The sequence below is a fragment of the Pongo pygmaeus genome, chromosome 11 (assembly GCF_028885625.2).
Source record: "Pongo pygmaeus isolate AG05252 chromosome 11, NHGRI_mPonPyg2-v2.0_pri, whole genome shotgun sequence".
NCBI classification, from domain to species: Eukaryota; Metazoa; Chordata; class Mammalia; order Primates; family Hominidae; genus Pongo; species Pongo pygmaeus.
The window spans coordinates 127,570,449-127,584,152 of record NC_072384.2 but is presented as its reverse complement, the minus strand read 5'-3'; the positions used below and the strand labels follow the sequence as shown (position 1 = coordinate 127,584,152).

Below are 13,704 nucleotides of genomic sequence, written 5' to 3'. Positions count from 1 at the left end.
CATAAGGCCAGCCTTATCCCAGCCTGAAGGGTAAACCAGGAACCCGAGTCTTGTGCCAGACAAGAGGCCTCTGCCATCCACACTGTTTGGGGCCTCTAAGAAATAGATAATGGCTCTTTCAATGGGAGGAGGGGGTCAAAATAAATGAAGCCTCAGTTTTATATATAAAATGCCACCAAGTGGGGAAAAATATCAGAGCAGTATTGTGGTCACTGAAATTTATCACTGCCCTTGTGTCCCAGGGCCAAGAGGCCTCACCCCAGACACCTACCCGATAGGCCCAAGTCATAGTACCTTGTGCCTGCAGCACTTAGAAGCCACACCCAGGCCCCGGTAAGGTACTCCTAACCCTCCCTTCTCTCCTCCTCTCAAAATGAGACAATAGCCTGATGTGTGAAGTTGGACTGGGGTCTCTTCTCTTCCTCTGAGTGTTCTAGATGAGCTTAAGGTAGCGGCAGCACCACACGGAACTGTGTGGATTCTTCATCAATGTATGGTGGTGAGTCTCCTACACAGTGAAGATGGGATGGTCAAAGAAGAGGAAAAGGCAGGGGAGGGTTTCCAGGTAAGGACGCGTGGGTAAAGCTCACACATTTTGATAAGTTACAACGAATTGTTACTATATTGGGATACTGCTCCTTTGATGTAGCTGCATGTCAAAGCAGCTGAAGCAGACGTTTTGACTTGGACTTGGGAAGTCACTGACTAGGCATCCTCATTTCTCTTTGTCTAGTGGTGTCTCCAGGGGGGTGGGCATATCCAAGATCTAGTATGACCAGAGGACGCAGACAAGGTGACAGAGGACTTAAGTGATGATGGACAATAGCTCCACACCTGGACTGCCCCAGAAGCCCTGCTTGGCTGCTAAATTTGGGCTGGCCTTGAGGGAAGAGCAGGCTGTGCTCTCACACCTTCCAAGTGTCCGTGGTACCAAAAACTTGGGGCTTTGCACCTCTGCTCCAATGCATACTGCACATAGTCTCCAAACCAAACAGTCAGGACTTGTGACCAGACAGGCCCTGCTATGCTAATGGGGGCAGGAGACCTATTTTCAACTGGAACCATGAGTGTGACTGTTCCCCAGATCTAGATACAGAACACAACAACCCTGGGGCCACTTACATTACTCCTGCAGCCAAATGCACTCAATCAGAACCCTCAGAGGGACAAGGTAATCTTGCTTGCGACAATGAAATCTTGCTTTGTGTATTATCTCTTTTCAAATATTTTCTAAATAATATATAGTTCCTAAGCATCATCATAACTTTTAATATGTCAGTACAGAAGGCAATACTTAAGGAGTTTATGTGTAGATCATTGCTGAAAATTCCCAGCCTAACAGATTTTAAAGAGTTCCTTCTTTGTGTAGAAATAAATGTATTTCCCTGCATTGGACAATAGTTTGACGCCATCTTTAAATCCAAGCAGATTCCCCTCTTCTGTACCAAACTGCCCATTTCATTAGGAGGACTAACAAGGTTTTCTATCATTTGAGTAAGGACTGGCCTGGCTTCTGGGTGGCCCCAGGGGGAAATAAGAAAGAAAGGAAAATCAAGAAGTTGCTCCCTCTAGGAGCAGGGTCCTCCCTCACCCCATGGCCATTCTGAGGAAAGCAAACTGTCATTGAGTTCGGGCCTCCCTCACCTCCAGCTTTATTGAGGTCTGACAGACAGATAAAACGGTATAAGTTTAAGGTGTACAACGTGATGATTTTATATATGTATTTATAGATATGTGTGTGTGTGTGTGTGTTTGTGTGTGTAGTGAAATGAGTACCACAATCAAGTTAATTACCTCACGGGCATTGATTCCACCTTTTCTACATGGTCCTGTTATGAAGAATTTCTCTTTATTCTCATTTATCATTCTGGGGCACCATATTAAATCTTGGGAGGCCCTAGGAGAGCTCAGATCTGAAAGATTTTATGTTAGAAATGGAACTGCCAACTAAATGGAAGGAGGAGCTGGTGGTTTTAAAAACGTAATTTCCTTGCTACCCACTAAGAGTCCCAGTTCTCTCCACGTACCAAGGAGTCACTGCTGCTGGTTCATGTGTGGCCATCAGAGCAGTGGAACTAGGCCTCGTCTGTGCCACAGGAGCACAGCCTGGAAGAGATACACGGCCCGAAAATGGTAATGGGAGCACCAAGATCTCCAGGATGTGCCTGAGCCATGCGCTGGCGAGGTACCTGAAAAGAGTGATCTCCAATTATACAATGACACCATGAGCACTGTACGGTTCACGACTCTCAGCCTGCAGGGAGTATCCACCCTGCTCTTGGGTGCGGGACACTAAAGAGGATCCTGGTGCCTGGAAATCTATGCAAATCACTTCCACAGGTACATTCCCATTTATTTTAGAACCAAATCAGAAGAATCTAATAACTAGATGTCTCTTTTGTACATCCTTGTTCAATGAAAGAGTGACTCTAAAGAAGTTAATACCTTGACACTCAGGACTCAAAAGAGCAACACCCAGGCCGGGCGCGGTGGCGCACGCCTGTAATCCCAGCACTTTGGGAGGCCAAGGCAGGTGGATGATGATGTCAGGAGATAGAGACCATCCTGGCTAACACGGTGAAACCCCGTCTCTACTAAAAATACAAAAAATTAGCCAGGCGTAGTGGCGGGCGCTTGTAATGCCAGCTACTCAGGAGGCTGAGGCAGGAGAATGGCGTGAACCTGGGGGGCGGAGCTTGCAGTGAGCCGAGATCGCACCACTGCACTCCAGCCTGGGCGACAGAGCGAGACTCCATATCAAAAATAACATAACATAACATAACATAACACAACATAACATAACATAACATAAAATAGGGCAACACCCATACAACACTCTGGGCTCAAGTCCCTCTTCAGCAGAACCTCCCCACATTCTATGAACAGGGCAGAGAAGACTCAGAATGCTAATTATTTGTTTGAAGTGTTACACTGAGTGCTGTGTAAAAAGGAATCGCAGGTGAGACAAATGCCGGCCATCTGTCAAGGCCTGTGAAACTGGCTAAGGAGGTAAGCATGTGGAAAGGTGGTGAGGGGCGCTGGGCCTCTTCCCCACAAAACCCTCAAGCTCATTGCAGAGAGGCAGCCACTCTGCTATCAAAGAGCCCATGCAAACGAAAAGGAGATTGTCAGGGGTGGGCAGCCAGGAGGATGAACAGGCAGAATCACAATTCTAACACACAGTAGCCTTATTCATGGGCTCCAGAGTTGTTCTAACACTCACAGGAATGCCGCAAGAAAGATACGATCTACTTCACTTCTGCTAGTGAAGGAGGCAGGTCAAGGCTCTTCTCATCTGGTTTTCACTTGCTCCGACAATAACAATGATAAAAAATGCTTGCTGCTTCTAAGAATGAACGTCTCCATCTGTTTACTCTTGATCTAACTTACCTTTGTCTCTGGAAGAAAACAATTCAAACAAAATGTTAGAGAGGTCCTTGCTGAAGGGGACTAGGCAGGGAAGAGAGTGAATATTACATCTAGGAATCATTTTATGAAATACTCCTAAGGCAGTAGAGCTTTGCTCTTGATCAGTAAGCACCACTCTTAGAATGGGGGCAGTTGGGTAAATGGCAAAGCCAATGAGGAAGCAGAATGGAAAGGGGAACAGGCAAATACCTGCTTCCCAACTTGCCCAGACAATGAGGCCAGACATCTCCCCCAGGCACCCACTTCGTGGTCACCAGCATCTCTAGCACAGGAAAATGTCTTACACAATTTTTTTGAGTGATGATTTCCTTAACTTGATGCCAGGCAAATCTCATTCTTTCTCTGGGGAGGATATACTTTGGGATTCCTGCTACAAATTAAATGGTTTGGATGAGTTTAGAAGAAGATCATTTAAGGACAATCAACATTATATAGTTTTGTACACACACATATACACTGCAAAAAGGAAATACTGAAAGTGAACAAGAACCCTGAGGCTGAAGTCCAGGGAGGAACTTCTGCGAGGAAGGATGGCAGCCACAGAGCACAACCCAAACTCAGGTAGGGCTCTGAATCTCTACTTTGAAGTCCAGGCCTACCAAGAAATTAAAACATAAATATAGAAAATCATATAGCAGTGGGGGGAACCTGCATTTTTTTTTTTTTTTTTTTTGCTACAGGCTTCCTTCCTTTCTTTAACTTCAGTTGATAAATGGAGGGATTCGGCCTTCTGAATACACGTGGTAACTTGTGTACCTACCTATAACCCAACCAAAACCTGACAAAAACCAAAACATTTCAAATAGACGTCATGAAAGACACCCTTAAAGAGCAAGAGCTTGGCCGAGTGTGAGCAGAGAGCCCTGGACTTGAGAGACCAGTCTGTGCCATTCACTGTCGTGTCACTATCATAGGTGTCCAGTCATTATTTGCTGAATGACAGACTCAAAAAATTTCATAGATAGAGGGCAAGTTCCACCATTTCCAGCTCCTGCCTTGACCCAGAAGCTCTGCCCATGAAGCAGCACTGCAGGGTTTTGAGTGTGGCTCGTGTCTGCCCTGGTGCCATCTAGTGACCCTGGGAGTCCAGATGAACTGGGTGGAGCAGGCTTCCCAGGCCCACTCATATGGGCAGACCCCTTTTTCCAGGGGGCATAGCAAGGCTGAGAAAGAGGAGGATGGCTCTGCTCTTTAGGTAATCCCCATCTCTCTCTTCTCTGCTGTCATTTGCACCTTTGTGTTTCTTTCTTAAGAAGTGGGCTTTTTCCATCAATGATTGACTGGATAAAGAAAATGTGGCACATATGCACCATGGAATACTATGCAGCCATAAAAAAGAATGAGATCATGTCCTTTGCAGGGACAGAGATGAAGCTGGAAGCCATCATTCTCAGCAAACTAACACAGGAACAGAAAACCAAACACCGCATGTTCTCACTTGTAAGTGGGAGTTGAACAATGAGAACACATGGATACAGGGAGTGAAACAGCACACACCAAGGCCTGTTGGGGGTTAGGGGGCAAGGGGATGGAGAGCATTAGGACAAAGACCTAATGCATGTGGGGCTTAAAACGTAGATGATGGGCTGATGGGTGCAGCAAACCACCATGGCACATGTGACCTACGTAACAAACCTGCATGTTCTGCACATGTATCCAAGAACTGAAAGTAAAATTAAAAAAAAAAAAAAAAAAAGAAGTGGGCTTTCACTTTCTCTCTAGTTTTCTATCATGTTCAATAAGTTCCTTGCCACCAAATTCTAGAGCTTTGAAGAAAGGCCACAAAAATCCACCTTTGGATTAAAAAAAAAATCATATCTCAACAAAACACACAAATCACATGACAGATAACTTAGAGCAAATGTCTAGTATTCTAAAGAAAACAAACCAAAAGAAACAACAGGCAAAAAACACTTCTCTAATTTTGTCAAGAAACTTTTCTGAATATTTGAATATTAGTAGCCATATTTATCCCATATTTGCAAGGCAAAAAAATAAACTATAGCAACTAAACAGAGAGAAAAGAATGGATTATGACCTGAAAGTGGCTACTGCTGCTTCATGAAGCTATCAAAAGTCAAATAACCTGGTAGTCTATTCTTTCTCATGCCTTAGCTGTAACAGAGAAGAAAACTGGCTTGGAACAAAACAATGAGAAATGGGGAGGAATACACTTTGATACACAGCTTGAAGATGCCAGTTCTGCTTCACTGTGATGACAGTGCAAAGGAAATGAGCCCGCAAAGGGTTCAGACGTCCTTCGACACTAGACTTTGCCACTTACTTGTACTTCACTTATTCACTTACTTCTTCTATTCCTTCTCTCACTCACTTGGGCATTCACCAACAAGTATTTAGTAAGCACCTGCCTCGGTTCTGCCACAGGTGTGAGGAGGGAAACAGGACTGAATGAGAGCAAGAGGCAGCTTCAGCCACTGTAGGGACAGCACTCAGGGAGGGTGAGTTTTTTAAAGGCCCATGAAAATGTTCCAGACCTCAAAATAATTAGTTGGTTCCAAAATGAAACAGAAACTATAAAATTAAAAGTAATAAACATTTAATTAAGTGTCTACGAAATGTACCATCTCAACTATTTATAACTCAACTCACATATATGATGATATATATTATACACGGGATCTGTGGGACAGATAAGAGACTGCATATGTTTTAATACACTTGAAATGATGTGGGGCAGGGCTTTCAAAAGTAAAAGTCCCCGAAGGTCCTCAAATGTCCCCACATGATGGGCAGGACATCCCTCCTCTCCGAGGCACACACCAGCTGCCAAGATTGCCTTGTGAAATACTGAAGAAAGTCGCATCCCTGAGCCTCAATTTATTTATGAAAACAAACAAAAACAATGGTCCTCAAGGCAGTTTCAAGAACCAAATAAAAAAAGTACATTGGAAAATATTTCACAGGCTGGCAGAGATGAAAAGTAAAATTGTTAACTCCTTACATCTTTATTCCTCCAGGTGGTGAATGCCTCTCACTATGTTTGATGCTACACACCTGCTGCCTGAGCAGGCACTCAGAAGAGAAACGGACCTCTACCAGTGCCTAAAAATAAGGCTGCTTCCATGCCCTCTGGCAGCCAACAGATGTTCACGATGGACAAATTCACACACAAACCAGGATGCTTCATGTACAGATAAAACTTGGTCCACATCATAAGACTCCAAACAGACAAAGGTTAAAAAGGGGAAAAAAAAGCTTATTTTAGTAAAAAATGAAACCATTTTTCAATTAGTTTCAGTTCTAAGCAGACACCATCTTCTGTTTGTCCTAAAAATGAGAAGCTAGAGACTGCTCCTCAATTCAGTTTTATTTCTCTCTTTTGTTGACATTTTAAGAAACACCTTAATTCTCCCAGCTAGCAACAACAGTAGGTAAAAGAGGAAAATACATTCAATTCTGGGAAGAAAGGATCACATAACACAGCACAGAAATATATCCTAGGAGGCCATGTGATTTTATTCTTTGTCATTTTTCTCTTTTCCCTTTTCTTCTTCACGCACAACCATTTGAGGAATGGGGTGGGAGAGGGCTGGGATGATGATGTGACCAGGTTAAAAGTAGCCCAGGACATAAAATTAAAAATTAAGTGGGGGGGGGGGGAAACAGTTGTAAACTTCTGAAAATAGAAACTGCCTCAAATGTGTCAGTCCAGTACACCGACCCTCCTTCTGAGTTCAAGATTCCCTTTGTGCCTCACCACAGGATGTGTTAAGATGATATACAGTGTGTTTAAATAAAACAAGAAAACAAACCAAGAAAAATTTAGCATATGAAGAATGAGAGTCTACTAAAAATACTCTAAAATGACTTCAAACATGAAATCACATTTAAAAAATAACTTTTTAATGACTTAGGCATAAGTGACTCAGGAACATATGGATTACATTTCCTTCAAAATGCATATGGCTTTAACAATTGGGGGAGATTGGTTTGTAGGACACAGCTCTGAAAAGGAAAGAAGTCTGTCAAACGGGACTCACATTAGCATCGTTTTCTGGTGCTTTCTTTGGTGACGGAGTCAATTGGCCATAATGGCCGTTACCTAAGAAACTTGGAACAGCTTCCCTGGATGTAGTTTAACTTCCTTTCCCTATTTAGGCAAAGTATTCAACACGTTTATAATAAATGACTCTCCCTCACCCCTAATATCTCAAGCATCAAAAACAGGTCTACTTCTTTAAAAAAAAAAGAAAAAAAAAAAAAAAAAAAAAAGGCTGAGCTGTCTTAGCCCACAGCAGATGGCTATTGCCTCTTTGTGACAGTTGGGCACAGACTTATATACAGGGATGTTTTTCATTCTTTTAGCCCTTTAGGTCTAAACTAAGGTCAAGGAATGTCACTTTTTTTTTTTTTCTTAAAAACACAAATTTTAGACAAAGCCTGCAACAATCAGGCTCTGTGTTACCCGCTGAGCCTTTGGTTTTTATCACACCAACCTCACACTCTCAGCAATGCTACTGTCACCACCACCATGACTATAAAACACCTCAGTGTTCTGACATGGGAAGAGTAGCTTCTAGTTGGTGGAGCCCATCTCACATCAGCCAGAGACAAAGCAACCCCTTGTTTATCCCAGCTTGGCTTTTGGCCTGTGTCCATGCCTGGTCCATGCCTTGGACACATGGATGGTTAAAGAAAGAAAGAAAAAAAATCCCTTAGCATTCATAGTGTCTACTGTTTCCAAAAGGCACCCTCAAATATCATCTCCTTCCACCTTGGAGGACAGTTATGACAAGTACTAAACCCACTCCTCAGATGAGGAAACTGAGAGCTGAGGTTCAGCAAAAAGCCACATAGCAACAACTAGCCATTCTGCAAACACCGATTATACTTTCATGCCTTGGCTTCTTTTATTGTTTCCTTTGGTTAATTTTTAATAGTCACCCCCTCTAGAATGCCAACTGCCCCACTTAAAAATTTCCCATTTTCAAGGGTCAGAACAAATGCCACATGTTTCAGAGAGAGTGCTCAAACATTCAATCTCCAAGTGTGATGCTCTTTTTTGACAACAACAAGTGGGCTAAGCTACCATCTCAGGTTATTCAATTAACCACTAATCAGGGTGCTGCTGTGAAGGCATCTGGTAGATGTGATTAAAGTCCATAATCAGCTGACTTTAAGGGAGATTATTTTAGATAACGTGGATGAGCCTGATTCGATTGGTTAAAAGGCCTTAAGAGCAGAGCTGAAACTTCCCTGAAGAAGAAGAAATTCTGCTTGTGGACTGCAGCTTCAGCCATGCGCCTGACAGTTCCTGCTCACCCTTCCTGAAGGCCTGCCCTACAGATTTTGGACTTGCCTGGTCAGCCTCCACAATCATATAGGCACTTCCTTGCAATAATAGCTCTTAATATATGTCTCCACTGGTTTTGTCTCCTGGTTGAACCTTAACTGAAAAACCAGGTAATATCCCCTCTGTGTTCCTCCAGTTTATACAACTCTTACATCATTTCCAGCTTATTGCTGGTACTGTAACTTCTTTGTAGGTAGGCTCATGTCTCCTATCTTTGTAAACTACACAGCACTAAATATTTGCTGCAAGAATTAAATTATGTTATGCAAGAGCAGGACAGAGGGTGCCTCACCCTCCTATGAGATAAGTAAAACTCATAAAAAATGCTCATGAAGAGATATAACTAGCAGAAGAGAGTCATGGCCTTAGAAGTAATTTTACTGAAGAAATATTACTGTCACCTACCAACAGGTTACAGAGTTTCTCTTCATGGTACAGGACAGTCCTGTGCATGCAGGGTATTTAACATTCCTGGGCCCCTGGCACTGAATGAAAATTGTACCCCCTTTACCCTGACTCCCATCATTTCAACAACCCAAAAGCCCTCTCACACACACATTTGCAAATGCCTCTTCGGGGTGTGGACATACTACACCCTTCTCTAGTTAAGAATTACCTTCTTTCCACTATAACAATTAAAATTTATCAAGCTACAGAGAGAAAAATTACTACAACAATGACTTCTACAACGAGTTGTAGAATTACGGATCAGAAAAGTGGAATTCCACTAATAGGTTATCATGAAGGCCAAAAAGCCATCACATGCAGAAAGTTATAGGTGGGATATAGGTGGGAAAATATCAACTTCAGATATTTTATTCAGGCTAGTTTATATAATCTCTTTAATAATTCAACAAGTACTTAACAGCCCTCCTATGAGCCAGACACAGTTTGTTACCAGATCACAGGAAAAAAGCTAGGAAGATTTTCATCAAGTATGGAGGGTATGCTTGGGAGATCCTGACTTGAAATATTTGTTATGTGGGATTTATGCAATTTACTCTTGGGAACTGGGGCCACCTCACAAAGAGTTGGTCCATCTTCTATAACAGGTTCTCAGATGATTTCCAGATCTGCATCACAGCATCATCAGGGAATTTGTGAGAAAAGCAAATTCTCAGACCCCATCCCAGAACAACTAAATCAGGAACTCTGAGAGTGGGACCCAGCAATGGTTCTCGAATTTTACTGTACAACAGAATCACCCACAGAGCTTATTAAAACACATAATCCCGGGTCTCACACGCAAAGCTTCTGGTGCGGTACATCTCCTATGCTCCCAACCTCCCCACAACCCATCCTACTCCCATTTCTACCAAAAAAAAAAAAAAAAATTAAAAAGAATGGGTGGCCTATGCCTGTAGTCTCGGCTGGCTATTCAGAAGGATGAGGTGGGAGGATTGCTTGAGCCCAGGAGTTTGAGGTCAGGGTCCAAAAATATGCATTTCTAACAAGCTTCCAGGCAACACTTTTAGAACAAATGCTCTAGATCTGCACTGATAAAATGGCCAGCAGGCACACATAGCTATTTACATTTATATGAATTAAAATTATGTATAGCTGAAAACTCAATTGCTCAGTGGCACTACATTGTACTTATTTCTACATCCTCACCTCCTACTATCCATTTGTAAATACATTCCACATGCTCAGCACTTGTGGCTAGCGGCTACCATATTGGATAATGAAAACACAGAGCACGTCGTTACTGCAGATACTTCTACTGAACAGTGTTGCTTTCGGGCTACTGAGGAGGCCCCCTAGGAGAATCCCATCTATATAGTTAGGTACCATAGGCAGAGAAAACTGATACCAAGGATGAGCCTTATGGTGAAGAGTGCAAGGACAGATGGTCCAAATTGCTGGCATTTTCTTGTGATTGACTTGCTTCTCACCTGGGGAACTCTCCATAGCTCCAAGATGAGTAGCATCAAGGATCTATTTATTTAACACTAGTTAACTACTCTCCTAAATAATGATGGAAAAACTAGCAATTTATTGAGACAATCATATGGTTTTTGTTTTATGTGGCGAGTTACATTTATTGATTTGCGTATGTTGAACCAACCTTATACCCCAGGAATGATGCCTACTTGATCATGGTAAATTAACTTTTTGATGTGCTGCTATATTCAGTTTGCTAGTATTTTTTTGAGGATTTTTCTGTCTATGTTCATCAATGATATTGGCCCGTGTTTTTTTTTTTCATTGTGTCTTTGCTATAAACTTCATGCTTTTTCAAGCAATTGCGGTTCTCCTGTCTAGGCCGCTGACACTGGACTATGCTGTAAGTCCTCTCTATAAACTCTATGTCTTGTTCACTGGCTCTGGTCTCTTCTGTAGCCTCTCAAACATGGTGCCATCCCTAAAAGTCAACAGGGGTCCAGGATGATGGCACATGGAGCACTACTAATTCTCTCAATGTATACAACTCTGAGACTGAACTCTAATTCCTGTAAACCTGAACTACTTCCAATTTTCCAGTGGTTTTGGCCAAAAACCTTAGTCATTCTTCACTTCTCTCTCTCACAATTGCAAGCATTCTGTCAAAAAATCCTTTTGTTTTACTGCAAAATGTGTCCAGAAGCTGACCGCTTCACACCTCCTCCACAGCTACTACCTAAGTGGAGCCGCAGTCCTCTCTTGCCTGGATTACTGCAATGGACTCCTAACTGGCCTTCCGCTTTTACCCTTGCTGCTTGTATCAGTTTCCTAGGGTTGCTATAACAAATTATTGCAAACTGAGTTCCTTAAAACAACAGAACTTTATTCTCTTGCCATTTGGGAAGCCAGAAGTCTGACATCAAGGTTGTTGGCACGGTTGGTTCCTTCTGGATGCTCTGCAGGAGAACCCATTCCATGCCTCTAGCCCAGCTTGAGTGGTGCTGGCCATCCTTGGTGTTCCCTAGCTTGTGACTGTTCTCCAATCTGTCTTCACATGGCTCATTCATCTGTGTCTGCTTTCTCCATTTCTGTCTCTTATCAGGACACCTGACCCTAACCCAGGATGATGTCATCTTGAGATCCTTACCTTAATTACCTGCAAAGAGCCTTATTTCAAAGGAGGTCATACTTGGAGGTTCTGGGTGGTCATATCTTTCGGAGGATAACATTCAACCCACTATGCTGCTCTACAAATTATTCTCAATACAGCAGCCACAGTGGTCCTTCTAAGTTGAGTTAGATTATGTTACTCCTCTGAGCAAAACCCTCTAATGGGTCCATCTCATTCCGAGAAAAATCAGAGTCCTAGATGGCCTAAAAGGCCCTGTGTGACCTGGCTCTTATTTCTACATCCTCACCTTCTACTATCCGTTTGTAAAGAACAGTGGCTTTCACTAATGGATGTAAAAAGAAGTGAAAGGATTTGAGATGTATGTTGAGTTACGATCAAGAAGGCTTGGTTACTCACTACGTCCAAAAGGCCAAAAGGAATGAGTTGCAAAGGTATAAAAGAATTATAAATTCAGTTTGTACATGATGCATCTGAGATGTCCTTGAGTATGTTTATATGCAATTTTAGAGGCTCAGAAAGAAAACTGGGCTGAAGAGATAAATTTGGAAGTTGCCAGCATATAAATAGCAACTAAAGCCTTGGGAGAAGAAAAGACGACCTAGAATTAAGTCATTAGGAAGGCTGATATTCAAAGGTAAAGTGGAGGTGGGTGGGCATGCAAAGAAGACCCAGGAAAGAGACCAGACCATAGTAGGAAAGCCAGGAAAGTGTGACATTGGGAAAACAAGAAAGAAAAAAGGTATGGTTTCAAGGAAGGAGTAGTTAACTATGTTAAGTAAATTTGGGGAAGGAAAGTGACTCCAGGCCTTAGCAACATAGAGGGTGTAGGGGAACTTAGCTAGAACTGTTTCATTGGAATAATGGGAGTAGCAACACGACTGTAGTAGTACAGGCAAGATTCAAAGTTGAAGAGGACAATATGAATGTAAATGGAACGGGGAAGGATGGTTACTGAAAGGCTGCTGTGTGTTATTGCATATTCACTTGCTCTCTTCCTCTCTCTCTCAAGATAGGAGAGGAGAGAGACTAAGAATATGTTTCAGTGTTGATGGAAGGGATCCAGTAGAGACTGAGAGGCTGAAGACACAAGGGAAAAGGGGATAATCAATGACAAAATATTTTTCTGAGAAGCTGGGGTAGGTGAGTGAAGGATTAGCTTTTGAAAAGGGAAGACTTCCCTGCTCAGGTGTCAGGAAGGAACGAGTAAAGTAGGGGGTGGTGAGTACAGAACAGGTTCGTTTGTAGTTTTCATGATGGGAGGTTGGGGGCATTACTTAGGGGTGGATTCCATTTTCTTAGGGACGTCTAGGATAGTTGAGAGGTTAATGTGCATGTATAATAGGCTCAGTCTGCTCTGCTGAGTCATGTTCTCTAATAAGGCTTAGCTGCCAGATCCACATTCCAAGAAGCCTACTGGCCAGGCTCACTCAAGTCTGGGATTTTTCCAGGTAAGTGGAAGAAAGGCTGAGAAGCAAGGGCATGGAAGGTATTTATAAGGACCAGAAATCTAAGCAGTGGAGGGAGGAGAGCAAGACCACAAAGTAAGGAATCAATGAACTGGAAAGGAAGACAAAGAACACTGGGAGTTGATTACTCAGAACATTGGGGTCACCTGCAAGTAATCAAAACTTCAAATGTTAATTCCATGAATGTGGAGAGCCCAGTGTATCTGCTAACAAAAAGAAAAGTAAAAGGGTTTTAGATAAGCTACTTTACTGCCAAGCACAACTCTACTTTCTATCTAAGAGGACCAGAGGGAGCTTAATGCTGAAAAAATAGGAAGGAGGTATTGTAATTCAAGGAATATCATTCCAAATCTGGGTTCTGTACCATGATGCCTGGTAAATGATTCCAAGAAAAGGTGCTTTACTGATTTTGCTACAGCTGCTATAAGTGTTCTATATAGAAGTTTTACTGGATTCTTTTTTTTATCTTAAGTTACTCT

The 13,704-nt window shown here is 42.5% G+C and overlaps 1 protein-coding gene and 1 non-coding gene across 10 annotated transcripts in view; one reads left to right on the top strand and one right to left on the bottom strand.

Moving 5' to 3' along the window:
• The window catches only part of RHBDD1 (rhomboid domain containing 1), a 164,414-nt gene that overhangs the window by 22,406 nt on the left and 128,304 nt on the right, over positions 1–13,704 (bottom strand). The gene's annotated exons all lie outside the window — the stretch shown is intronic.
• Positions 7,942–8,075, top strand: LOC129032265 (small nucleolar RNA SNORA48). Its single transcript, XR_008501280.1, has one exon. It is a non-coding gene; the product is annotated as a small nucleolar RNA SNORA48 (small nucleolar RNA).